Source organism: Octopus bimaculoides, chromosome 11 (genome assembly GCF_046866305.1).
Source record: "Octopus bimaculoides isolate indiv1 chromosome 11, ASM4686630v1, whole genome shotgun sequence".
Lineage (NCBI taxonomy): Eukaryota > Metazoa > Mollusca > Cephalopoda > Octopoda > Octopodidae > Octopus > Octopus bimaculoides.
The window spans coordinates 26,629,724-26,657,257 of NC_142938.1; the positions used below are offsets into that span (position 1 = coordinate 26,629,724).

Consider the following 27,534-nt stretch of genomic DNA (forward strand, 5'->3'; position numbering starts at 1 on the left):
TGTGTGCATGTACAAGGAATGTGTGTGAGTGTGTGTGCGCGTGTGCAAGCGCAATGGATGTGGGATGGTTGGGTTCTGTGAATGTGTGTGCGCGTGTTTATCTGTGTAGGTGTGTATTTGTGTGTGTGTGTGCACGTGTATGTGTGCAATGGAAGTGTGATGGTTAACATTCAACGCTCAAAAGAATAATCGAACTGCGTTTCAACTCTGTAAGTTTGGTATATTTCACTTGAGTAAAACCTGTTGTCTATAAAGGTACGTGTCTATTTTTTGTTGGCATTTCTCGACCAAATTTTATTCAGCATCATTATGATTAAATTTATGCATTTCTAATCAATTTGGAGATATTTGCTATCGAGTTGCAGATTTTTAACAATGCATTTGGTGATTATTCGCTTTATTTCTCGGGCAAAATTTACAACTTACAATGACAAAATAAAATAATTTCATTCAAAAATTTATGAGCTTTGTTTTTAATAATGTCTTGAAATGGCAAATACTTTTTCTAACTGTATTTGCTTCAAAAAACACACTTTTCTTTATATTTAATAATTCTTTATACTTCCTTTTACGATGTACCTAAATAAAAAAACATCGTTAAAGATCAGCGTTTCTTAAGCTTTTTCGCGATTCGGTTCCCCTTGGACATTGACAATTTTACTTCTGCTCCCTTGTGTTGATGAAAAATTTAATTTAGCTCCCCACGTATCTGAGATAGAACAGCCGGCCCATGAAAAATCTGACAAAGTGAGGGAGTCAGGAAATTTTCATACAACTGGACGCTCCAATCGAAACAGGGGACCTGAAATGATAAGGTTGAGAAAGGCTGTTATAGATTATGCCTAACCAAAAGCGAGCACAGCCACATCATCCTTACAGACCGGGTTTAACTGCCAGTATATATATATATATATATATGCATATTTGAAGTCCAGTGAATGTAATAGAGTATTTCGTAATCGTAATCCATTCACTGGAGAAATATTAAGTAGCAAATTCCATTTTCTTTTTTGTTGTTGTTTGTTTTCCTTTCAAAACTTAATTTCTCAACTGACATGCAAATACAGATTTCCATACTCCTGTTTAGAATGTAATCACTTGATGAGCAATTATTTATTAAAACTCCTTTCCATCATTTGAATGATTCACAATATTACTTAAATGATTGTCGTTTAATTAATGTATGTTTCATGAATTTGTAAAGAAAATTATGTACACTTTTATACTTTTAAGTATTCATCGCATTATAACATTGTAGAGTAGTATTGAGCTTTTATGCCATTAGGAATAATTTTCTCTATTCGATCGCTTTTGATTTCTTCTTTGAAAATTAAAACCCGAATTACTTTTATTTTAATCATGCTCATTCATTTCCGATAAAACATTCGTTCACACAACATGCAAGCATGTATGACACGAGATTGTACATACTGGAATACATGTTCCGGCATATAACCATCCACGCATTAACGGAAATTTTAATGTAAAGACAGTTGTGTATACATACAATTCAATTATTTGTTAATCGTAGAAATTGAATGCCTTTCGGATGTAATTTCAGTGCAACACAGATACACAGTTACGAGTAAAACTGTGTTGTCACATTAATTTAGCATCGGTTAACAATACAAATTGGATTCCCTGTTACCAGATGTGCAAATTTTGTGGTGATAATGGACAAATAGAATTTGACTTTGGAAGTTAGTCTTAAAATAATTTCCAGAGAATATAAGATTAAAATATAAACTGTAGACGCAATGACTTAATAACATTAGACGTTTACTAACTATATTTCAAAGGACATTTACACACGTAAAACGAAAAAATTCATAATGCCAGGGAAAGATTCCAATACCTCCACACACAGACATATGCAAATACACATACACAAAAACACAGACGCGCACATCGCACACGCACGCGCATGAATGGTTCTCCGTCTGTTCGATTTTATCTAGCGGGGAATAATTCTCAAGTAGATTCGTCGAGATAGAATGTAGGTTAAATCTGTACAGTTTAAATTACAAGTGCAAGCAATCCTGGTGGATATCTGACATCTCGCGGCAAAAGACATTTACGCAACATGCTACGACAATGGATCGAATCCAAGACCTCGATGTTGCGAAGTGAAATACTTAATCACTTAGTCAGACTACCAATGCATATACACATATGCAATCCCTCCCCCCACATACATGTATGCACAGCGCATTTTATTCGTGTGTATACATATTTTTATAGACACAGACACACACACTCATATGTACATATACATGAATATATGTGTGTGTGTATGTATGTATATATATATATATATATATATATATATATATATATATATATATATATATATATATTATGGATGTCCACTCGTGACCAAAGAAAGTTTTAACTTAACAGAGAATATATAAAGCCAAGAATATCTTTAATACACCGTAGTCCGACGATGACTTAGCTGTCCAAAACTGTCTTCAGTTATTTTGTTATAACGAATAGGGCATCATTGCAGAAGTTCTGCAATATCAATGCAAGAATAAAAAACACCTAACATTGGCCACCCCCATGTTTAATCTAGCACTAATCCTTATTATAAATATATCGCTAGCAAGTGAACAGTGTAAGCTGCTATATTCAATGCAAACTTTAGCTGCAATTCATAATCGGGTAATATCTCAAGGAACTAGCTATTATGACATTCAAAAGCTGGAACGGTTTGTCCACAAAAGAAAAATAAACCATCTTTCACTCGAACCAAAAAATTCTATTTATAAGAATCAAACATTAGTTGCCAGTTTCTCTTGACGTTTCTAAAAACGCAGTAAAACTCTTTTGACCAAACATGTGTTGGCAAATAGTTCTTTCAAACAAATTTATTCCTATTGCAGAGACGTCACCTAGGATTGTATTTATGACTTGAATGTTTATGTAGCCATACAATGAATACAGAGTTGAATAACCTTTCTGTTCTGATATCTCTGTGAATGTCTTGGAGCTAATGGCTTGTTGTTTTGCTGTGTAGCATTTTATACACGGCAGATAGCTCCAAATTAAAGCATACAATGCAAAAGTTTCCCACTCTTCGTAAATATTTTTAAAGAGAAATGTATAAACACATGTTTTCTATGCCAAATGTTGCATTTTGGGTTACTTAAATCAGATTCAAATTGGAGAGCAAAGATCAGAGATTAACACCTATTCATATTCTGTCAATTCCACTGTTATACTAATGTTCTAAAAAGCAATTTCTGAGTTAAGATGCAATGCTCAGAGATGTCCTCCAAGATTCCTGAGTAAATCAATTTCGTAATTTTTTTGTAGATACTTTATACATAATTCTTTACTTTTTAAGCTGACATGACCTGCTACAAAAGCTAAGTTAAGCAGTAGTATTATATTAGGTTGTTTCACATGAAATGTCGCATTTTTAATTACTTGTTATTTCAGACATTTAAAAACTCAATTATATATACCTTGACTATTTTTCTTTCCCAAAAATATTGGTATACAAAATTTGTACACACATCTTATGAAAACAACCAAACTGTGTTGTGTGATTTTCTCGTATGAGTACAACCTGGGTCATTCTGCCGCAGAAGCTCTACAAAATATAAATCAGGCCGCCTTTAGTAATGGTTTTGTTGACATCAGAACTGTTCAGATATCGTTCCAAAGCTCTCGTTCAGGATAGGATAGCCTTGAAATTAAACTAAGGGGTAGGCCAAAATCAGTTATTCGGCGTGATGGATTAAAAGCTTTGGTTGAACAAAATCCGAGAACAAAGGATCGAAAACCTTCATCAGAACTCCAAACATCTCGCACAACTGTTTTTGGACACCTGTAAAAAAATTGGAAAACTTAAGAAAACGGATAAATGTGTTCCACAATAACTGAAAGAGATTCAAAGAAACAAACGCCTCGAAGTGTGCCCCTTATTGCTTTCTTGATTGGAAAAAGACCATTTTTACATCAAATTATTATTTGTGATGAGAAATGGATACTCTTTCACAACAGAAGGAGAACGGGACAGTGATTAGATGCAGGAGAGTCACCTAAACACTTCCCAAACCCACCATTGAACCCTAAAAAGTCAGAGGTGACCGTATAGTGGTCTGCGAAGACAGTTATTTATTATTCATTTTTGCCACATGGAAAAACAGTAACAGCAACATCGTTTTACCAGGTAATTGATTGTATGCATGAGCATTTGAAAAAGAAGCAACCCAGTCTAGTGAAAAGAGATGACCCAATTTTGCTCCACGACTATGCACGTGCCCACACTCCTCACACTACGGTCCAGGTGTTGCAAAGCCTGAATTACGAGATTCTGCAACATCCTTCCTCTTCCCCTTGTTTCTCTCCTACTGATCATAACTTATTTAAGCATTTTGAGCTTTTCATAAGCAATAAAACATTCTTAAATAGTGAAGCATTCGGACAGTCTATCACAGCGAAAAATGAATTTTTTTTTCTCTAAAGTGGAATATATGACATAGAGAAACGTTGGGTAAACGTCATAAATGAACATGGATTATACATTGATTAAATAAATCAGTTCTCTAACACTTCAAGAACATTTTATTGTTACTTTTCAAATACGACATTTCGTGTGAAACAACCTAATATATGTCAGCCTATACGTACATACACGTACGCGCACGCAAGAGTTAATTATTCTGTCATCAATTTAGGAAAAAATACCGCTGACAAATAGCGCGGATGAAAATAATGTGTGATGTAAGTAAATCTAATAGAATAGCGAATGAAACTTGCACTAAAACCTATCAAAAAATATAACTCAAATATTATAAATCTACACAAAAGTATTTGAAAGCTTATATTCAAAAGCATAACTAAGTGTTGCAGTAGAAAATTCAGAAGGAGCTTAGGTGGTGGTAGTTGTAGGCAAATCTTAACGTGTATATTAAATTTTTATTCTTTTATTCTTTTATTTGTTTCAATGATTTTTACTGGGGTTATGGTGGAGCACCAATTTAATGAGTTGTAGTCACAGAAATCGACACCAGTACTTATTTTTTAAAAGCACGGTGCTTATTTTATCGGTTTCGTTTATCGAAATGTTAAATTACGGGGACATAAACACACCAACATCGGTTGTCAGGTGATGGTAGGAGACAAACAGACACACACACACACACACACACACACACACACACACACACACACACACACACATATACATATACATGCATATATGGGTAGAGGACGTCGAAAACATTAACCAACATGAAATACGAAAACAAATGAGTTGAATACGCAAGCAACGAGAGAAACAAATGTAAAACAGGACAAGACCTTTTACCCAAGATGCCTCGCAGTGGGACTGAACCCGAAACCATGTGTTTGGGAAGCAAACTTCTAAATATTTATCTTTATCATTTATCTTTTTACTTGTTTCAATCATTACGCAGTGGCCATGCTGGAGCACCAGTTTGAAGAATTTTGGTCGAAAAATCAATCCCAGAATTTATTTATTTATTTTTTCTCACACTGGTACTTATGTTATTGGTCTCGATTGCTGAACTGCTAATTTCAGGGGAAGCAAATACTTAAAAGCGATTGGTAAACCGTAGTGAGGGAACAGACGCAGACACGCAGACACGCACACACACTCACACACACACACACACATACGCAAACATATATATATACATGTGAGGGACGTCATATATATATATATATATATATATATATATATATATACACATGTACAAGAGTCACCCGAGAATCAATCAAAATTCAATATATACTATCTGTAATACTCTATTGACTCGAATGGAAAAATATGTCGCTCAAGAAGGATTTCAGTTCGAACAATTTTCTTTATGTTTCATATTTAGATGCTTTTATTAAATTCATTCAGGAGTTAAAGTTAAATAAATCTTGGAATTAAATGGTTTTGATTTACTGTCAGTGAATTTGGCCAACCCTGTATAAACACACACACACACACACACACACACATACATTTATATATATAGATCGATCGATCGATAGATGGATATATATATATATATATATATATATATTTATATATATATATATATATATATATATATATATATATATATATATATATATATATATATATATATATATATATATATATATATATTTATATATATATATCCATATATATATACGTACGACTCTCTTCAGTTTCTCTTTACCGAATCCACGCACAAGGTTGGGGGGGTCAGCCTTATGTGGTTGGGAAACAAGCTCATTACCACACACATTGCAGTGGAGAGTTAAATCTCAACATTTTGGATAAATATCCTTCCAAACTTATCAAAGGCTTCTCTAATGGCAGCAGGGTAATTCTTTCCAATACGGTGAGTCCATAAAGTTTTAAACAATTTCAGCATGACATTATGAAATACTTAAAAAGGGTGGGAATTAAATTTTTGTTGCATTTGAATATTTTATTGGTAAAGTTTTTAATGATCTTAACAATTTTATTAATGTTACGTTTTAAGCAACAGACTTCAATTAATTTTATCTTTGTGTTTCTGAAAATTACAACACAACAAGGAAAGGCACAATATGTGTCTTACTTTGTCGAAGCAAAGATCTTTAAACACGAAGAAATTACATAGCTAAATACGGAAAATGTCAGTCCACTTGCTACAGGCATAAGCAATTTATGGAAAGCCATGTACCATCACTAATAATGATAGTCCTCATGAAGTCTGGGTTGTGGCTTTCACAGACCACCATGTCCTGAATGCGTTCCATTCGGATTTACCTCGCTTTCCACTGCGTCACATGGTGTTGACACGGAAATAGAAAGGCCATCGGTGCAAATTCACCCATCATTTCATCCAGTTAGTTGATGTATACATCTGCTGTAAATGACTTACCAAGTCTCATGAAGCTGTAGCAGATGACGCCATCGCTGGACCACCAAACACACACCATTAGCCTTTTTTGGTAAATATTCTTCTTTGGATTGTGTTTTCGCATTTCATCTCTATCCATCCACCATGCAGAACGCTTGCTATTGTTGAAAAGCTTACCTTTTTCATCGCACGTAACAATACGATGCACAAATGGTTTGCTTTTATGCCGTGCAAGCGAAGAACAGCAAGTTTCAGGACGACGTGTTATTTGATGCTCGTTCAGTTCGTGTAGCACCCACTTGTCCAGCTTCTTTTCCTTGTCGATTTGTTTCAGATGGCCTAATACAGTTGAAATCGAAACATCAAACGTTGCTGATATTTCAAGTTTGAGATGTATCCGCTTCCACTACAATTTCCGGCTCATCATTATCCACCTTGGTCTAAGGTCTACCACGGGGCTGATTTTGAAGAGCAAAGTCACCAGACATGAACATCTCAAACCATCGACGTACAGAGTGCTCGTTCGCGACATCTTCACCAAATATCTTATTGATGTCTGGGATGCATTTGATCGAATACGGGATTCATTTTTATAAACATGAATTTTTGATCTCTTCATAGGTTCAGAAATATTGATTTACTAGAGAAAAGTCACAATATTTTCAGACACTATGAATGGCATTTCGAAAATATTCTACATGGATGTGTGTGTGTGTGTGTGTGTGTGTGTGTGTGTGTGTGCGCGCGCGTGCGCGCGCGTATGTGTATGTGGAGGCGCAAAGGTTAGGGCGGCGAACTCGCGCTCGGAGGATTGCGGTTTCGATTCCCAGACCGGGCGTTGTGCGTATTTATTGAGCGAAAACACCTAAAGCCCCACGAGGTTCCGGCAGGAGTGGAGGATGGTGACGCATGTTATACTCTTTCGCCACAACTTTCTCACACTCTTTCTTCAAGTTTCTTGAGTAACGCTGCGATGGGGGAGTTGATCATGAAACTCTTCGAAACTAATTCATCCAATTATTAAAATATATGTATTTTTTCCCTGAACACCATAAGTAACTCTCAGATCGTTTAGTAAGGAGTGGTATTTAACTATTTATGTTTAACCTACCCTCAGTAATCTCTGATATGTCTGTATCTTATGCATTGTTGTCTTTCTTTTGGAGCGATAATTGGATTATAGGTTATTATAGAAACTACGATGTTATAGATGGTTTGCAATATACTCTTAGTGAAAAATATTATCTTGAAGGTAAAATTTCATATCAAAGAGAGGTGACATGAATTGAACTCTCTAAATGCAATCATTATTTTTGAAAACGTTAGTTAAGTTTCTGAGAAAATTATTTTCTTTATACTTCTCTAACATATTTCCTGTTTAAATCGTGTCGGCACGACAACCTCGATCATACCTGAATCAATTTAATAAGATATCAAAGCTATTATCCTACAACCCGCAATGTTTCCATTAGTGGAAGGAACATAGTTTCTTCATCAGACTGAGATGTACCGGTTAACGATAAGAATTTACAAAACTTCTATATATATTTATACCGTAACTGATTAATTATTTAATACGTTTAGTAATAATGCTAAACTGACACTTTTATTATAATTTCTTCAAATGATGATCGAAAATTAACGTTATAGGAACAAGCATTTTCTCTATATAATGTATTATCTACATCAGCTATTGTATATTTCAAGTATAAAATGTCTTATTTTTGAATTGTCCGAATCCTAAGGAGAGTTACTTAGTTAATAATTATTAACCTCTGATTGATTATAATCAATCAAAATTAGTGTTATTAGCAGAGGTGATAAAGTATGAAGAAAAGTCTTCGCGGTATTTAATTTCGGTATTTTACGATTCTAAGTTCAACTCCCTTTGATGTCGATTTTGTTTTCTCTCCTACAAGTAATGGAATCGATAAATCTGTAACTGTAGATGTTATTCTGTTCTACACCACCTCAATGTTCCAGTTTCGAAATAAATCTTTGGTAGAGAGCTATAAGGAGTGTTTCTGCACAATATGTTCATCCGACTTGAATTTGTGTCAAAGGTAAAGGCTTGACTATAAAGTAATACAGGTATGGTCTCGTCTGACCTTCCACCATTTCCTTAATAACATTAAATATTATCCTATAATAATATCAAGATAATGGTAAAATCAAATGCGACGAGCGACAAAATTGTCGCTGATTACTGTCACAACTGCATCAATCCATTTCGTATTCAGTTCAAGAAATTCCAAAATTAATTACTTCAAAACTATTACCCACCGACCATACTAACACATGTTCCATTAAAGTTACTTTATTGGGTTGAGTCCGAACAGGAGCAACTGTACCGTAATTAATCTCTGAAGGGAGATTAGTAAGAGATTTTAGACCGATTCCAATAAACAGTGTAAGAATTTGACAGGAAATGTCATTGAGATTATATTGCATCAAAGTGCAAGTTAATGAGAACTCCATGTCCATTAAGAGAGTTTTGAAAAGTCCATAAATGAATTATATACGCAGGGTTTGCATTCAGTTTGCACTTGTAATTAAGTAAATAACCTCAAACATATGATCGAAATTATCTCCAGTACAACAGCTTATACGTTGGCATCGTAAAAATATATGACACTTAGATTTATCAATATATATAATACTTTTTTCAATGTTGACATTTATTGACGAAATATAATAATAATAATAATAATAATAATAATAATAATAATAATAATAATAATAATAATAATAATAATAATAATAATAATATCCTACGTAAAATACTGTCTACGTGATCTCAAATTTTAAAGCAAACACATAATTTTCTTATGGTTTCTTAAACATTCTCTAGAACAACACTATATACAAATCCAAATATATGGTACCCTAGGCATAACACCTACATGAACTTCTAACTTGTTGTCTCTTGAGGTCTCTGGGTGAGACTTGGATGCAACTTGTACAAATGCAAAACAAAAGTCAAACATAAAATAATAATAATAATAATAATGACTGATAAGCAAAGTGAAATACTCTCTGAACCAACCATAAACATGCGCGAAACACGCGAAATCAACACCGCAAAGTTTACAGATTGTAAAATAAAATTGAACAAGACAGTAAGTACATAAATTAAGTAATGACGCACACACTCGAATGTCTACACAATTATATATACATTTTAATACATATAGGACTACACATACATCCCAATGTTTACGCAACTACTTGAAATTTACAGGACACACATGTGTCACAGACGAAGCAAAAGAAACATTTTTTTTTTATTTTCGAACTAACGCAGAATCCGAAAATTAAAGAAAATATATAATAGAAAAACTATATTTGACATCGATACCACAATAGAAACCATCAAGCAAAATGTATGTGCTAAAGCTGGCCGCATATCAAAGTATGAAAAACGCGTTATATTGTTTAAATACAACAATATATTCCAAAATTACCCCAAAAGTACTTACAGGAAGAGAAGGAAAATTCCAGCTACAGTAAAGTCTGTCCAATCAAAAGAAGAAGTGCAAGAGCTTTGGAATAAAGTTTGAACAGAATAAAAAACGCTCAATGAAAAGGCCCCTTGAATTGATAGAATATCTACAGACTTAGACAGCTTAGAAGAGCGAAAGTTGGAGGGTAGCAAGCGAGGGGATGTATGATCTGCTCTCAGGAAGTCAAGTAAATGGAAGTCTCCAAGAAAGGATAACATTCCCATCTTCTGGTTGCATGCCTTCACAGAGAGCCATGAACTGCTAAGAAAACTTTGCAACAATGTTTTGCAACAACCATGTATGATTCCCTCTTGGATAGTTAATGGTGTAATATTTCTACTTCCAGAAAATAAAGAAACAAATGAACCAAAAACTTATAGACCCATTACCGGCTTAACAACAACGTATAAAATGCTAACCTCTGTCTTGATTGAATGTACCTGCAGTTATTTTTTAATAGAAAGTGGCATATGCCCTAATGAGCAAAAATGATGTACTCATCAATATGATGATCTTGGAAAATTGTCACAAACGACACAAAAACTTGTCGATAGCCTGGATAGACTATAAAAATGCTTTCGATAGAATGCAGCACCCTAAGGCAGATATCGAACGACTTTACCTGCCAAGAAAAGAGGGTGGCCGTGTACTTTTACAACTTGAATTAACAATGAAGATTGCCAGTTGACCTTGATAGCTACCTGGATACCACATTGGTGTATTTGGGTGATCGAAGCGAGGCCTGTCATGCGGTTGTAAATGCCTGAGGAAGTTAGCGAGGTTTTTGCAGCCCACTTTCCTATCCGCTGCTCCTACATAATCTTTGCTTGTGTCTAAGATCCCATTCCACTAATGAGCGAGATGTCCCTAGAACAGACTCTAGATGTCTGAAGAAATCTGGCCGTTCAGCTTCTGTTGGGACATAGACGGTCACTAGTCTGAAAGCTCCTACGTTACTTTCTTTGGTACATTCGTCCAAGACAACCATCCTTCCGACCGGGTCGAGGAAAACCGTATTCACCTTCAGGTGAAGGCCTTTCCGCAAAAGCACCCCGACACCATTTGATCCAGGCTGACCAGTGGAGATATAAACCTCCTAGTCATCCAGAAGAAGAGCAGGTGATTGCGTTTCGGAAATCCTAGTTTCACTAATGGCTACTACATCCAGACATAGTAACCGCAAGTCGTTGAGCAGGTGACGATGTTTCCACACTGCCCTCAGGCCACGAGCATTTAGAGGAACCTATTCTTAAAATTGCCATTCCAGGATGAGAGAAACAAACAAAAGAGGAGTCAATTACATACTCTTGGTTTGGGTTGATCCATTCTCGGGTCCTTTAAATGGGCCTTCCAATATCCATTTATCTAAAAGGTTTTTGAAAATTCCACGTCATGTAGGAAACGTTTCCTCAGAAAACGATACATAGTGGGAGTTGTTCCAATCAGAACCCTCACTTCTGGAGTTTTGACGATGGGGAGAGCACCAAGACCTTCACCCGTTGTCAAACTTTTGTCTTTGTTTGTGTCTACAAATTCATCAATTCCCTGTTGTCCTTGTCCGAAAGATGTTGTTCAGCAAGTTCCGTCTCTTCTGGTTGATGTAAGTTTTGGTCATGTTGGTTCTTTTTGTTTCGGCTTCCTCTGTTACAGATTTTGTTTTGCTTCCCGCTGTTGCTGAGAATGCTGTTTCATTCCTTGGTATTGTTGTAGTTGAATTATGCCTTCTTCTTGTTTTAGCTTCAACTGCCGTTGCTGCTGCTAAAGTTGTTGGCCTGCAGCTTTGGTTTCGAAATTGGCTGCCGAGAAACTACTCAGATTCAAACCCACAAACTTTTGGGATTTAGGGGTTACGTCTGTATTTTCACTTCCTCATTTCCTTTTTGCTGGTCACTCGGTGATAACCCACTCGGGTGGTTTTGTCTCATCTGGAACCCCTTCTATATCCAAGGAGTCGGGAGGATTTTTATGGCCTTGTTGCCTCTCTGTTCCAATGTTAGACGTTGTGCTTGCCGCTGCATTCCTCATTGAGATTTTAACGAAGTTGGTGTTGAAAATATCGCAGCGGTATGAGGCACCTCTCTCGTCTTCTCTACAGTGCGGCAGAAAGCTTTTAAGTGACCGGTTTTGCTACAGATGTGACACTGTGTTTCCTAACCTCCACAACCACCTGCATCCTCCTTGCACTCTGCAAAACAAGAAAAAAATCCGGGATAGCATGAACTTCTTCCGGAGCAAACAAAACTTGGAACTCCATGGACACTCCTGTCCTGTTTTGTTGAGGGCTTGATCGTAAGCGTATCGCCTCCCCGTGCTTCTCTAGCATTACCATTATTACGGAAGGCTACGCCTCCTCCAGACATTTTTCTATTTCAGCTGGGGAAGGGTATAGCGGCTTTCTCTCTCTACGATGAATGCACTTATAAATTATCGTTCACTATTTGCTGGAAATCCTTTCCTCTTCCGGGAGAGCCATGACACCGAGTCGAATGATATCTTTCTGATATTTTTTAACTGCCTCTGCTTTCCATTGCAGGGAATGAGTGGTCCATACATTTATCATATTTGCGAAGGACATTTTTTCTTCAGATGTGTATTCTCGTTATTGTCTGTTCCTACTATTATTGTTGTTGATGTTACTACTATTATTGTTGTTGTTGGTGGTGTTGTTCTTGCTAATATCGTTGTTGTTGGAGTATTCACGAGTCATGCTGGTGTTAGTGGTCTTGTTTTGGCTGTTGGTAATGTTGTTTTTGATGTTGGTGGTGATGGTAGTGATGGTGTTGGTGTTGGTAGTGTTGGTGTTATTATCAATAGGTTGTTTGCAAAAGTCAAAGAGAGTGCCGATCGATACGCTATGTCGGGTGTCGATTGAACACGAGGGAACACATACATTTCCTCCTACACCCACTCCTCTATTTAAACAAATGCCTGCCATGTAAAAAGGGATAAATTGAAAAATATGTCCGAGAAAGTTTTCGGAACGGGCTTCCCTGCTGTTCTGTGACTGAAATGGTGTGAAACTCTTTCAAAGATACTTGGATACATCCGCAAAACAGTTATAATTTCGGCGACCGAAAAAGGCAAAAAACAAGCAAAAATTTGAGAAAACACACCAGCGACGATTATTATTATTATTATTATAACGATCTCAAATTTACGCTCAATGCCAGCAATTTCTGGGGAGGAAGTTAGATGATAATAATTTGTACAGAAAGAAATGGGTCAATCTATAGCCCTCATGTATTAATCTATTTTGAATCTAAAAACTGCGTCTCAAGATTTTGTAATGAACCATAGTTAATTAATCAAACCCTTGTCAAATTATATATTTCATTATTAATGCTTCCAATGTAAGGATTCTGTGCTAAACAGTGAAACATAAGTGTCGATTGAAAGATTGACATGTGACGCATACATTTCAAGGCAGAAATATGAAGTCAAATGTTTTTTTCTGCTCCTCTCATGATGTAAATTGCTGATGAAAATGAGAGAAAAGGAAATCTTTAAAATGTAATGTAAATGTGGGGGTTAGATAACAGTGAGAGGAGATAAAAGAAGGCAAAATGCTAATGTAACTGGAATTAGACAGATATATATATATATGCAAATAACCAAATAAATGTTGTGACATAGATATTACGTTAGCATTTTCATTTTTCAACCTCGTGCTTACCTACTACACCCAAAGAGGTGACACATGAGAGAAATGAGAAATAACAAATAAATTCAAATAACTTTATTTGAATTACTATTCCTTCTAGTGAGAAGGCGACCAGTTGGCAGAATCGTTACCACACCGGGCGAAATTCTTGGTGGCGTTCTAGGTACATTTACAATGTGTATTAACTTCGTTTCAATGGGCAATGCGGTATCGTTTATTTCGAGATATTTATCAGGCACAGTGTGGCTGTGTAGGTGCAGACGAGACTTTGCAGTAAAAAGCTTGCTTCCCAACAACATGATTCCGGGCTCAGTTCCACTGCATGGAATCTTGAGCAAGTGTCTTCTACTATAGCCTGACGCCAACTAAATAAACACTTGTGAGTAGATTTAGTGGATGGAAAGCCAGTCATATATATGGGTGTGTTTGTGCGCGTGTGTGTGTGTGTGTGTGTGTGTGTGTGTGTGTGCGTGTGTGTTCAGACAACAATGTTAATGGTAATAGAGCCAATAAACCACAGATAATACCCCAAGTATACCACATGCAACCATTATACGTTGGCAGCATAACATTTAATGATACATTCCAGGATAGTATGGTTAACATAAATATAATGAATAATGCCTGTTATAATAACTCGAGTAATAGCGACAATATAATACTTCTATGAATTTGAACAGTAGCCTGAACGATGACACTATAAACTTGATTAAAAGGGTTAGAAAAATCCTAATAATAATAATCAGTTTCAATTGTAGAGAAAGATTCCACTGCCCGCTATTATGTCAGTACTTAGTAGGAAATGTTATATATATATTAGGTTGGCAAGAAAGTAATGTAGTTTTTCGTTACAATTTATTTAAATGACTTTTGTCAATGTTATGAATGTTTTTTTTCTTTAGACTTTTGATGTCCGTAAATTTTAGTTTACTTTAGAAGCAAATTGCGCGTAATTTTGCTTAAAGCTGTTAGTTTAGTGTCAATTTTAACATGAAAGTCACAACATTTCCGCCACATTTTGCATTTTTTTTTTTTTCTGTAAAGGCAAGAGAGCTACTGGGGTTCATAAAGAGATATGTGAAGTTTATGGTGTTGATTGCTAAATAGATCGCACGTGTCAGAAATGGTTGAAAAAATTCCGTACTATTAGTTTCTGTACAGTACTGACAGAAACAAATATCTTTATTTATATCGGATGCTCAATAAATACGAAAAAAACGCTTGAATAACCATTTTTCTTCCTTTAGACTTAGGCATAAAGTCAGCAGTACCTCATTAGCTATGAAAACCTGGGAACTCAAGAATAATTATTATAAAATTCGATCTAAAGTGGGATATAGTGCGTAGACCACAACCTTACGCAAAAGCCGGTATGGGTGTGGATATGATGTATCATCATCATCATCATCATCATTATCATCGTTTAACGTCCGCTTTCCATGCTAGCATGGGTTGGACGATTTGACTGAGGACTGGTGAAACCGGATGGCAACACCAGGCTCCAGTCTGATTTGGCAGAGTTTCTACAGCTGGATGCCCTTCCTAACGCCAACCACTCAGAGAGTGTAGTGGGTGCTTTTACGTGTCACCCGCACGAAAACGGCCACGCTCGAAATGGTGTCTTTTATGTGCCACCCGCACAAGCCAGTCCAGGGGCACTGGCAACGGTCTCGCTCGAAAATCCTACAGGAGCCAGTCAGGCGGTACTGGCAACGGCCACGCTCAAAATGGTGCATCTCATGTGCCACCCGCACAAGAACCAGTCCAGGGGCACTGGCAACGATCTTACTTGGCTTGCCGGGTCTTCTCACGCACAGCCCATTTCCAAAGGTCTCGGTATGAAGATATATAAAGCATTCAAATATATAGATAAACAAATATAAAGATATTTTTGTGACATAATTTATTCGGGATGCCACATCATCCATAGCCTACTCTGTGCGATGTCGAAATCTATTCAATAATGCATTCTTGTGATATTTAATCTCTCCGATCTATAGGCTTTTAATAATTACAATATGCATTTACCCCTTTCCAGGGGTGAATCGCTTCTATCATGGTTTATATAATATATTCATGTCTTTTAACAAATTCTTAAAATTCGCAACTCATCTAAGTATAAAATATACCATCAAAGATCTATTACTATTCTACCTCGATCATTTTCTTTGATGTACTTTAGATATATCTTATAAATCCATTTCCTAAGGAAATTTTGTCTCTATTAAAACTTGGCATATTTATATGTTAATTTTATCTTGTATTAATAGCAATTTTCCGGATATAACTATTTCTATATACCAATACCATTAGAAATAAACGTTTGTATTATATTTTGTTTCGTCTTATATCCTTCCTTATAACATTTTATACCCTTTTATATCATATTTATATATGTTCGTATAAAAAGATATGTTAAAAAATTTTTCTTATATTTTATAAATTTTTCTTATTTCTTTTTTTAGATTTTATGCATTTATATACCCTTTAAAACATTTTGATGGATTTATAGAGTATTTTAATATATATATATATTTTTATTAGACACTATATCTTACAAATTCTTATATTTTGTTTTTATGCCTTAATACATCCATCATATATTTTTATTGTTTTATTTTATTATATTTATACTTTTTTCGTAAAACTTGGCTGCATACTGTAATCTTATTTTATTATATTTTATTAATCATGCATGATATTCATTATGTGATTAGAGAACTGCATTTGTTTAAATCCTGTATTTGAATGTATTCCTTTATATATATTTAATATCTCTAATTTATTTCCTCTTTACAATAGATCTCATTTCTTACTGTATCCTATCTTTACCCATCCGTGTTTGACGGGAATGGTTTTAATATCAGTTTAATTGCATACTGTAGGTATCTATTTATATTATACATATTTCCGTTATACATTCATCATATAATATTTACCAAAATATTCTATTTCATTTATGAACAGTCTTAATATTTCTCTTATATCTTAATGTATTTCCTTATTAAAAATATTAAGTGTAACTTCTAGTATTATATCTTGCTTTAACATTATAAATATGCTAAGTTGCAATGTGCTCCTTTCCCTATTCTCTGTACATTTCTTCCACCCCTAATTTCTAATACATATTCCTTTAGTTTTTTCCTTACCTTCACATTCCTTTCAGATGACAATCAAAATAAGTATTAATAGCTTTTCCTACCCTTCTTTCTTCAAACTATCGTCCCCTCCCTATCATGCATTACCCCTTCTTTTATCACCCTAAGCCTTACCCTTTGGTGTAGATAGAGCCGGATATAAGGTTCCAGTACTTAGATAGTCTAGTAGGTTGTCATGATATTAATTTATCACTTTTGCCTAGAATACAGCTACAATTCTCAAAGGATTTAACTTTAGATGATTGAAGACTACATTCTCCCTATTGTCATCGAAGTGTACGTAGCTAGGTATTTACTCTCAATTATTCCACCACCCCACACTAAAACCTCCAATAACCTCTAAATTCTAGTAGATTCGAGACTACATAGACTATTTTTCTAAACTCATTCTGCCAAAGTGATAGCAACAGAATTAATGCAAATAATTGAGCTCCGTTCGTGACACAAATATGTTAAAACATTTTGTTTTTCCTTTGTGTTTGAAGTCTATGCAGTCATCTGAAGAAAGCAGTTTCTTTGCAATAATGTAATGTCTCCATTAATCATTTAAAGGAATCACTTGAAACGGCCGTAATGAGCTGACACTTGTTCATCTTTGTTACTCATTTATATATATATATATATATATATATATGTATGTATATAGCGAGAGAGGAACACATTTAGCTTTAAAGGATCTAGTTTTTTTTTTCATTCGCAAAATATGCATATTTTAAAAGACAGTAAAAAGTCTGAAAATCAGCTATAATAATGTAGCCTTCCACTCTCATTGTTTTGAAAGTATGATATTGTTGAGAAAAAAATGGAAGAAAACCATACAGAGGTTTAGAACTCGAAAAAACTGCATATTTTTAGCCAATACCGAGACAGAAATTTTATGCGTTTAACGGAGCGGTGTCAACTTTAAGGATGTACCCTGTGAAATTTACAGTTTAGCGTCTAACAAGTTCATTGTAGGTTTCTAAATAAACAGAAATACCTAATAAAATCAACATGTATCATTTTACTGTTTATTTTGTCTACTCATTGATTGTATGGTTCTATTATTTTTAAAATTTTGTTATATTGATATATTTGTCTCCATGTGTTTACTTTATGCATATTTCAGTATTATGCATACCTGTCATGTATTTGTGTACATCATTAGTATATAAGTGCATGTGGATATATGCATTCATATATAAGTTTATATGTACATTTATGCATTCATATGTGTGCGTGTGTGTATGAAGGGGGTGCTGTCTCCAAAATTCCAAAATTGAGTAACGTTTTCATGCTTGGATTTGTAAAGTACGATAAGAACAACATTAGTCAACAAAGAATTTGTCCCAAGGAAAAAGAACACCTGTATCTCATACGTTTTTGCATGCAAAATTCAAAAATAATTTCAAATCTTCTGTATCATCTACGGTTTTCTGTTTCACGATATCCCTCTCAGTTCCTGTTACGTGGGCTAAATTTCAGTTAAGCTGTTGAAATGTGAAGCTAACGGTTTAAGAAATACTCTTATTTTGAATTTTTATAAACAGAATTAACCTAGTGAAATCATAAATCCAGCTATCTGAGTCAATGAGTCCTAAAAATATATGAAATGAAAAATATGTAACAATACTAACACACAGAAAAAAGCACAGAAAAATACTAACGCACAGGAAAATATGTAATGTACTTACACACATAAAAATTTTTAAAAACGCGCGGGTGAAAAGAATCTTGTGGTGTGAAGAATTAAGTGTGAAAAATCAACATAGACTACAGCGGCAGAGACAATTATGAAGCACAACACAGCGTGTGGTTGTCATGGTAACAAGCTGCTAATATTACGCTGTCTGCTGATTGGCTAAAATTACCCAAATTTCCCAACTTTAATGCCTGATAACATCAGATTCTTAAATTTACGAGATAAAATAATTGGTTGATCCTAATAAAAATTCAGAGTTGTATCGATACACTAAAATTGCAAGCAATCTGAACAAAATTAAGCGGGACTCATTTTCCAAATGAGAAAGACTAGATTTGCTTTAAATCTCTAGGTAAGAAGTAAGTAGTAACAGCACTACAGAATAAAATCTATTTGCCAACGTAAATTGGAAGTCCTGGTTAGGAAGATGTTACTACATCTTTTAGCCACAGGAAAACATCTTTTTCCAACTGGCTACATACGCATAACTGCGTCTTTATACCTCGAACATGGGAGCTAATGTCTTCCGGACCATGGTTTGTGGGTTATTTGAGTTCATCGGCACAAGATATTATGCCCACAATCTTACATTTCAATTCTAAGTCAAATCACTATACTTCTGGTGCTAAGCCTTTTCCGAATGAACACCTTCATCATGTGCATGTACCATGGCCGAGCAAAAGATTCATAGATATCGTAGCTTTATCTGCAGGTGTGTGTGTTCTGGAGATCTTTGCTTCAGTGATGGATCAATGCATCTTTAGAGCTCTGGAATAATTGAGCTAATGAACATGGTACCAGTTGGTTCTCCGGCCATACACAAATGTGTATATATATATATATATATATATATATATATATATATATATATATATATATATATATATATATATATATATATATATGTATATATATATATATATATATATATATATATATATATATATATATATATATATATATATATATATATACAAACGACTGTGTATATGGCCTTGTTCTTCTGAAAAAATAATGGAAGTGAGAAAGGTAACACATTAAATTTTCAATTGAGGTACGCTAATCTTGCCTTCTAAGCAAAGTAGGTTACTTGAAAGACGTTCTAAGTATCTTCTGTCTGTTATATTTCGGAAGGTATCGAAATGTGCGGACGCGAATGTACGTGTGGTAGTTATTTCGTATTCGCAAATTGTAGTGTGAGAATATTCCCGTTTGGTCTTCCTGATAAGCTATGGTATTAGCCCTCAATACTCCTGTTAGTTTTCTAGATGGTGGTTATATCTTTCAAGAGTTTAGATCAGTGGTTCCCAAACTTTTCAATGCCAAAGACCCTGTTTATTTAAATGAGTTTTCCCACGGACCCCAGGATATTGAAATGTCTGTCAGCTTAACATATTCACGGACCCCAAGTACTACCTTTGCAGACCACAGTTCGGGAACCGCTCGTTTAGATGTTGTAGCGTTTGGGACACTAAAGTAATTTTAATCGTTTTTAGTATCGATCAGTATTTATCAATGTGAACCCTTAATATGGTTAACATCATACCAAGCATCGCCACTTTATGCCAGACGTTGAATTGCTATTCTTTTAAAAGGTAATATTTTTAACAGCAAGGTAGCACTAATCGAGTACACACCTTTTTTTTTATCAAGATTACAGCAATAACCATGCTGTCTCTTCTGATATAGCCACACTTATCTTAAGCCTGTAGATTTCGAATTTTGGGATATTTAGCTGTTATTTCTCTTCAGCAAATAATCACGTAGTTATTCTGCAGTTCAATCATATTCAGTACGGTTTATGGAATCTAAACGAAATTATTCCCCCCAAATTATCAATATTGTTGGTTATATAATGTTATGTTACGAAATATCAAGGAAATAAATCATGTTTGAGAAACAAGAGATTGTTTGAAAACGAGATATCATTCCGCTTGGCTATATGTTTCAGTAAACGCACCACCACCTTCTCAGCATAAACCGCTTTTTATTTCCTCTTTATGTCCTGTGTAAAAACAATAATCGAATTGAAAAAAATTCTATATTTCATATATGCGTGAATATATATGCGTGAATATATTCTGATCTATGTATCTCCATGCCCCCGAAAATAGTCTTTATATTTATTCAGTTATTACTTTTTTTGCCTTCAACATTATTAAAATTCATTTGATATTTCTGATGTTTGATGATTGCATTTTTTTGCTATGGTTAACAATATCTTTTGATGCTTTCCAACTACGAAGAAGCGTCTTTTGATCTTCCACACAGACAAACAAGTACTCATGTATTAATGTGTGTGTACGTGTGTGTGTGCGTGGGCGTGCACGCTTGAAAATATTTTATATATTTCTCTTACAAACATTTAATCATCTGCAAAGAAAGTGCTATAGATTTCTTTCTATTGAATTTTATCTCTTGTGATTGCACTTTGCACTGTTACTTTAGAGAATGACTGAGTCGTTCGTTTTAACAATTTAACAGACATTGATATTAGACATAAACCTTAGATGCTATAAATCAAATTATAAATACATAGAGGCACCATATTTTCGGTTTAAAAAGTCGAAATCAAGCATTGAGATACAAAGAAAACCATGTTAGAAAAGAGAATTTACGATAATGAGTGAAATATTTTACAGAAGAAAATTATATGTGGATATCGAAACATTGTGAATTACAACAAAATGTATACAGGTTTCACGTCTGATATATACCCTATATTCTTCGACAATTAAATTTATAAGTTCCTTATTTTCCGGTGTTGACTATATTAGACGTGGTAAGAAGATGTCACAGTGAAAGTTTTATAAACTTACGCCTACATTATATATAGTGGTGTTAATATTCGGAACGTTAGAGCGCGCGCGCGTGCGTATGGACTTTATATCTATTTTTTCCAACTAACACTCGAATTAAAATAAATACTAGACAATGTTCTGGAGTTTATGTATTCATTAGTGATCTCCAGTTTAAAATGAACACACGCAAACACACACACACACACACACACACATACACACACACACGCACACACACACGCACACGCACATGCATACAGACTCATACAAACACACACATGTGTACATATATTTGCATATATGTACGTACGAATGAATCTGAAAATTTAAATAAGTTTATATAACATGTGGAGAAATAAATGTAAATTAGCAGTGCCTGTAAAAAGATGAAGATTAGATTTAAAACCCCACGGTAGGTGCAATCGTATAGGGAACCATCATGTTACTATGATCACAGACATGTGAGAACACTGGAACATAATCCTGATTGTTTTGATAAATCCATTGATCTCACAAACTTATATATTCGTACACACTCACGCACTTTTGTCTCCCTCATCTATACATCAACGTTACACGCTCTTACAGACACACGACTACACAACTTATCTACAATTAACAAAATGCTCTGAGAATAAAATCAACATCCGCATAAATGCATGCTTTTTTGTGTTTATCAAACTGAAAACATACATGCTCTATATTTGAATTTTATTCCCCAAAAGAACAGTCCAGCTGTTCAATAACAAATCAGAGAAGCAGATTCAAACCCAGCTAAAACATATTGAAACATTTCACCGTGTATTTTCTCCAATAGTTCAACAACGATAACATAAACAATATGACGAGCAACCACGGCCAAACCTCAAAGCTAGCACAACTGATGACGTATTAAACACCAGTCGACAGCCCTTCACAGTCCAGCTATTTTCATGCATTATTTCATCAGAATATTATAGCCGGTCCACCATTATCTTTCCCTCATATTCTATTGCTACCATCATCACAATTACCATTATATTTCACCTCTCACTTCTCTAATGTAAGTATGTATGTACGTGTGCATGTATGTATGTATGTATGTACGTATGTATGCATGCATGTATGTATGTATGTATGTATGTATGTACGTATGCATGTATGTATTGTTTTTCATTGAGTATAATTCAAGTTCTTCTTGAGAGAGTTCAAGTCGGTTGCTGACAAGGCAAGAAGAATTTTTGAGTTAAGAGATTTCCCGGTGTTTGAGAATTTCGTTGTTATGTTGTTTAAACTGTCGATTATATGCATCTCTTAGCATTATGTTCATCTATTCGCATAAGAGTCTCACATAGAGAATTTCTAGAATGATTTACAAATCTTCAGTCCCACTAATAGATTGGATCTGGAGAATAGTATTTCTAGATTTTTGTGTAAATTGATTGGTACATGTATGTATATTATTATTCACTTTTATTTCAAGATTTCTTGATAATAGAGAAAGAGTCGGTTTCTAACCTAGACCCAAGGCTCCTTCATTAGAATTTCAGCATCAGCAGGGTATTTATGTATGCATATATGTATGTATATATATACGTCTGTATGTTTTGTTTTATGTATGTCTTCTCATGCATATACTTGCATATCTAGACATACCCATGTAACTTTTAAAGATAAACATCTGTATGCATGTATGTATAATAGCCATCTAAACACCATGATATATGTCTATACACGGTTGAAAAGCGCGATAATGTAGCTTAACCACAGATAGTTGCATAGATTGATAGATATATAGACAGATAGACGAATACATATCTAGTAAATAAAAATACCAATATGAGCAAAAGATTAAGCCTTTATGAAACTGTTCATTGCAAGTATATGTTCAGGTTGACTATTTCTTCCAATACAGACTTTATTTGCGGCACGATGAATAACTCAATAAATTTTGTCAAGAGATTTATAGTAAGAAAGACGAAAGGCAATTTATAATTGTCGTTCCAAACTCATTTGGTTTTAAGCTTACAAAGTATTTGAAATAATTCGATATTTCGTCTGAGGTACATGAAAATATAACTGAAATGTATCTTCATCTTTACTGAAATTTTGTCTACGTTTTATGTTTGTAAGTACGTACGTCTTTCTTTTCGTTGTTCGTCAGTTTTAACTTGTATCTTTTACTCGGTATACCGAAAGAATCGTTACTTGCATTATTTGCTAGTATCGAAAACTGAATCGCCCGACGATCACAGACCAGCGACAGAAGACATAGAGAATTGATCAGTCCTCAAAAGAAAACAAAACAAAACAAAAACAAGAAAGCCTGTAAACTTTCTCAGTGTGGTTAAGTCTTTCAGGACGGATCAGCTCAACATCGCCTTTTATTTCAAGCTTCTTGGGGCAACAAAATATGATATTTAATATTAATTTACACTGATATTAAAAATATAAATTGTAGAATGGATTGCTAAAAATGCATAAATGATAGATGATAATATTATCAAAATGAAACCCAGGTTTATCGTGACACTGCTCAGAGTCCCCGAAAGAACTACTACGGACGAAATTCAGCACTTCAACATGTTTATCTCATTTCATAATATTTCTTTACGCAAACACCAATACTGTACAATTAGTCATATACTGCAGGGCGGATCTGCAAAAGGAAAACTTACATTAATATTCAGTAGTTTTCGGATTTGTTTGTTTGCGTTTGAGTTTGTTTGTGTTTTACAATATGCATTCGTGTGCTTTTCATGTTTGTGAGATAATACATTATTATTGATTTATATATTAAATAAATTATTGATTACTTCAGTAAGATTAATTGTTGATCAAAATGAAGACGGTTCTATGATTTATACTCACTGTCTGAACAAAATTTAAATCAGAAGATTTATATTCTCATGCGCATGTATGTATATATGTATGTATGTATGCATGTATGTATTTATTTATGCACGTGTGTGCGAAAATATACTGCATGCTACCTTGCGTAAGCGTCCTCTACTCCAGTTTCAGGCAGACCAAAGGCTTCTTGTGAGTTTGGTTAGTGGAATCCGAAAAAAGCCTGCTGTGTGTATGTGCGCGCGTATGTGTGTATGTGTATGTGTGTGTGTGTGAGTGCATATACATGTATACATACATATAAATATATATGTATTTGTGTGGGTGGATGTGTTTGTATGTGAATATATCGACCTGTGGGAAAGGGCCAACCAGAAGCCCATACATGTTCAGATTAAACGAACGAAATAGAGATGGGTCGGACACACACTGCGGAAGGACCCCTCAAATGTGACACGAGAACCACTTGACTGGAACCCGCAGGGGAAAAGAAAGCGAGGACGCCGGAAGCAGACATGGAAGCGGAGCATTTTGCACGAGCTCAGGACCACCGGCCTGACATGAGAATCAGCCAAGTAACACGCGAATGACCGCAAAAAAGTGGAAAATAATTGTTGAGGCCCTATACTCCACAAGGGGCAAAAAGGTTTAATATATATATATATATATATATATATATATATATATATATATATATATATATATATATATATACATACAGGGTTTCCACAAGGGCTAGGTACATGGAGTAAATAAAATCATAACATAAACAATTAAATATAAGAAATAATAATTTCTTAAAGTATGTGTTAATCCTCACGTACCCAGACTTTGTGGACACCCTGTATATTATATTATATTAACTGAGGGCTTCTCACTCAGAGTGAAAGGCAGATTGCATGATGCCAAAGTACCTACAGTTATGCTGAATGCCAGTGAGACATTGGCTTTGACTACAGAGGACTTGCAATAGCTTGAAACAAATAAAGCTGGCATGCCCCTTGGATGGGTAATATCAGTGTGCACACACGACAGAGTGTAAGTGATGTAAGAGGAAAACTGGGTATATGAGGCATCAGATGTTACGTACAAGTGAGAAGACTGCGCTGGTTCGATTCTGTGATGCGTATGCATGAGGAGAATTTCATAAAGAAGTGTCGAGCTCTAGTCGGTGAAGAACTGTAGAAGGGGCAGCCCTAGGAAGATGTGGGAGAAAGTGGTAAGAAAGGATTTTCGGACTCTGAGCCTTACTGAGAAAATGGCAAGAGACTTGGAATTGCGACGATTTGCTGTACTTGAGAGACGTTTTCAACTAAGTAAAATCGCTATCATCCATACATACAGGTTTGTGCCACATAAAATGTGCCGGTGCCATATGAAATACACTCGTGCCGGTGCTTAGTAAATAATAAGTAACGGTGGCACGTATAAAGCGCCCAGCACACCCTATACAGTGAATGGCGTTAGGTAGTGCATATAGCTGTAGAAACCATGTCAACAGATAATTGGAATCTGGACAGTTCCTCAGGTAGCCAGCTACTGTTAAACCGTGTAACTCATGCAAGCCTGGAAAACGGACGTTAAACGATGATGATGATGATTATATATACATATATACATGTGTATACATAAATTGTACATGTATATATGTGTCTACATGTAATATATGCATATTATATGTATATGTATGCATGTAATCTATGTATGTGTTTGGCTTTATATGTGTGCTTGTTCCCACCACTGCTTGACAGTCCTTATTGGTTTCTTTACGTTCCCATGACTTAGGGTTTCGGCAAATAGCGACCAGGAGAATAGGAAGAAGACTTAAGGAATACGTACTGACGTCATTGTGTTCGACTAAGTCCCTCATGGCCGTGACCTAACATGGCCGCAGTGCAATGGTTGAACCGAGTGCTCGATAAAAGAGACAGGAATACAATATCGTAATTCGGCAACGAGATTATTTTACACTGGGAAGCTGATGTGATTTCGGCACGAAACGAATCAGTAGCGGCACAGATTTCAAAAAGATAGGTTGGGAATCGCTTTCTGGTAATGCGTGCTGAAGGCATATTATGTCAATGCAGAAACTAGTCCACGTAAATCCATATACTTAAATGTATGTAAGTAGATTGTCTTAACCAAATTTGCCTTCAGTTGAATTCTGTAGTAATCACCAGTGTATTTTTGAAGATTTAATAACGAGTTTTGACTGTTATTTCAAGCAGGTAATCATGCTTAGTATGTCCTTTGATTAATTTTAATCCCTCGGCTATTTAATGCTATTTTTTGGCCTGTTGTCGCCTGTATCATTGATTCTGTTATTATCGTTCTTAAATTAGTGACATTGGATAATAATAAAATTAATGGTACCTTTGTAAATTAATTTTAATAAATTATTTTTCTCGTAATTCTGTAACGAGTTTATTTTACACTGGGAAGCTGCTGTGATTTCGGCGTAAAACAAATCAGTAGCGGCACAGAATTCGGAAGGATAGGTTGGGAATCACTTATCCTGGTAATGCATGCTAAAGAAGTTAAGGCATATTATGCCAATCCAGAAACTAGTCCATATGAATCCAAATACTTAAATGTATGTAATTAGATTGTCTTAACCAAATTTGCCTTCAGTTGATTTCTCTAGTAATCACCAGTGTATTTTTGAAGATTTAATAACGAGGTTTTACTATTATTTCAAGCAGGTAGACATACTTATTATGTCCTTTGATTGATTTTAATCCCTAGGCTATTTAAATGCTATTTTTTGGCTAGCAGTCGCCTGTATCATTCTTAAACTAATGACATTGGATAATAATAGAATTAATGATACCTTCATAAATTAATTTTAATATATATGTATATATATATATATATATATATATATATATATATATATATATATATATATATATATATATATATATATATATATATATATATATATATATATATATATATATATATATATATATATATATATATATATATATATATACATACATATATACATATATATACGTGGGTATGTGTCTCTCAATGTA

General features: G+C 34.7%; 1 long non-coding RNA gene across 1 annotated transcript; it reads right to left on the reverse strand.

Moving 5' to 3' along the window:
* Positions 1-392: 392 nt before the first annotated feature.
* On the reverse strand, positions 393-18,935 carry LOC149133215 (uncharacterized). The gene is made up of 3 exons (XR_016243764.1): positions 18,856-18,935; positions 3,471-3,598; positions 393-802 (listed from the first exon to the last, which is right to left on the reverse strand). It is a non-coding gene; the product is annotated as an uncharacterized LOC149133215 (long non-coding RNA).
* Positions 18,936-27,534: the final 8,599 nt, after the last annotated feature.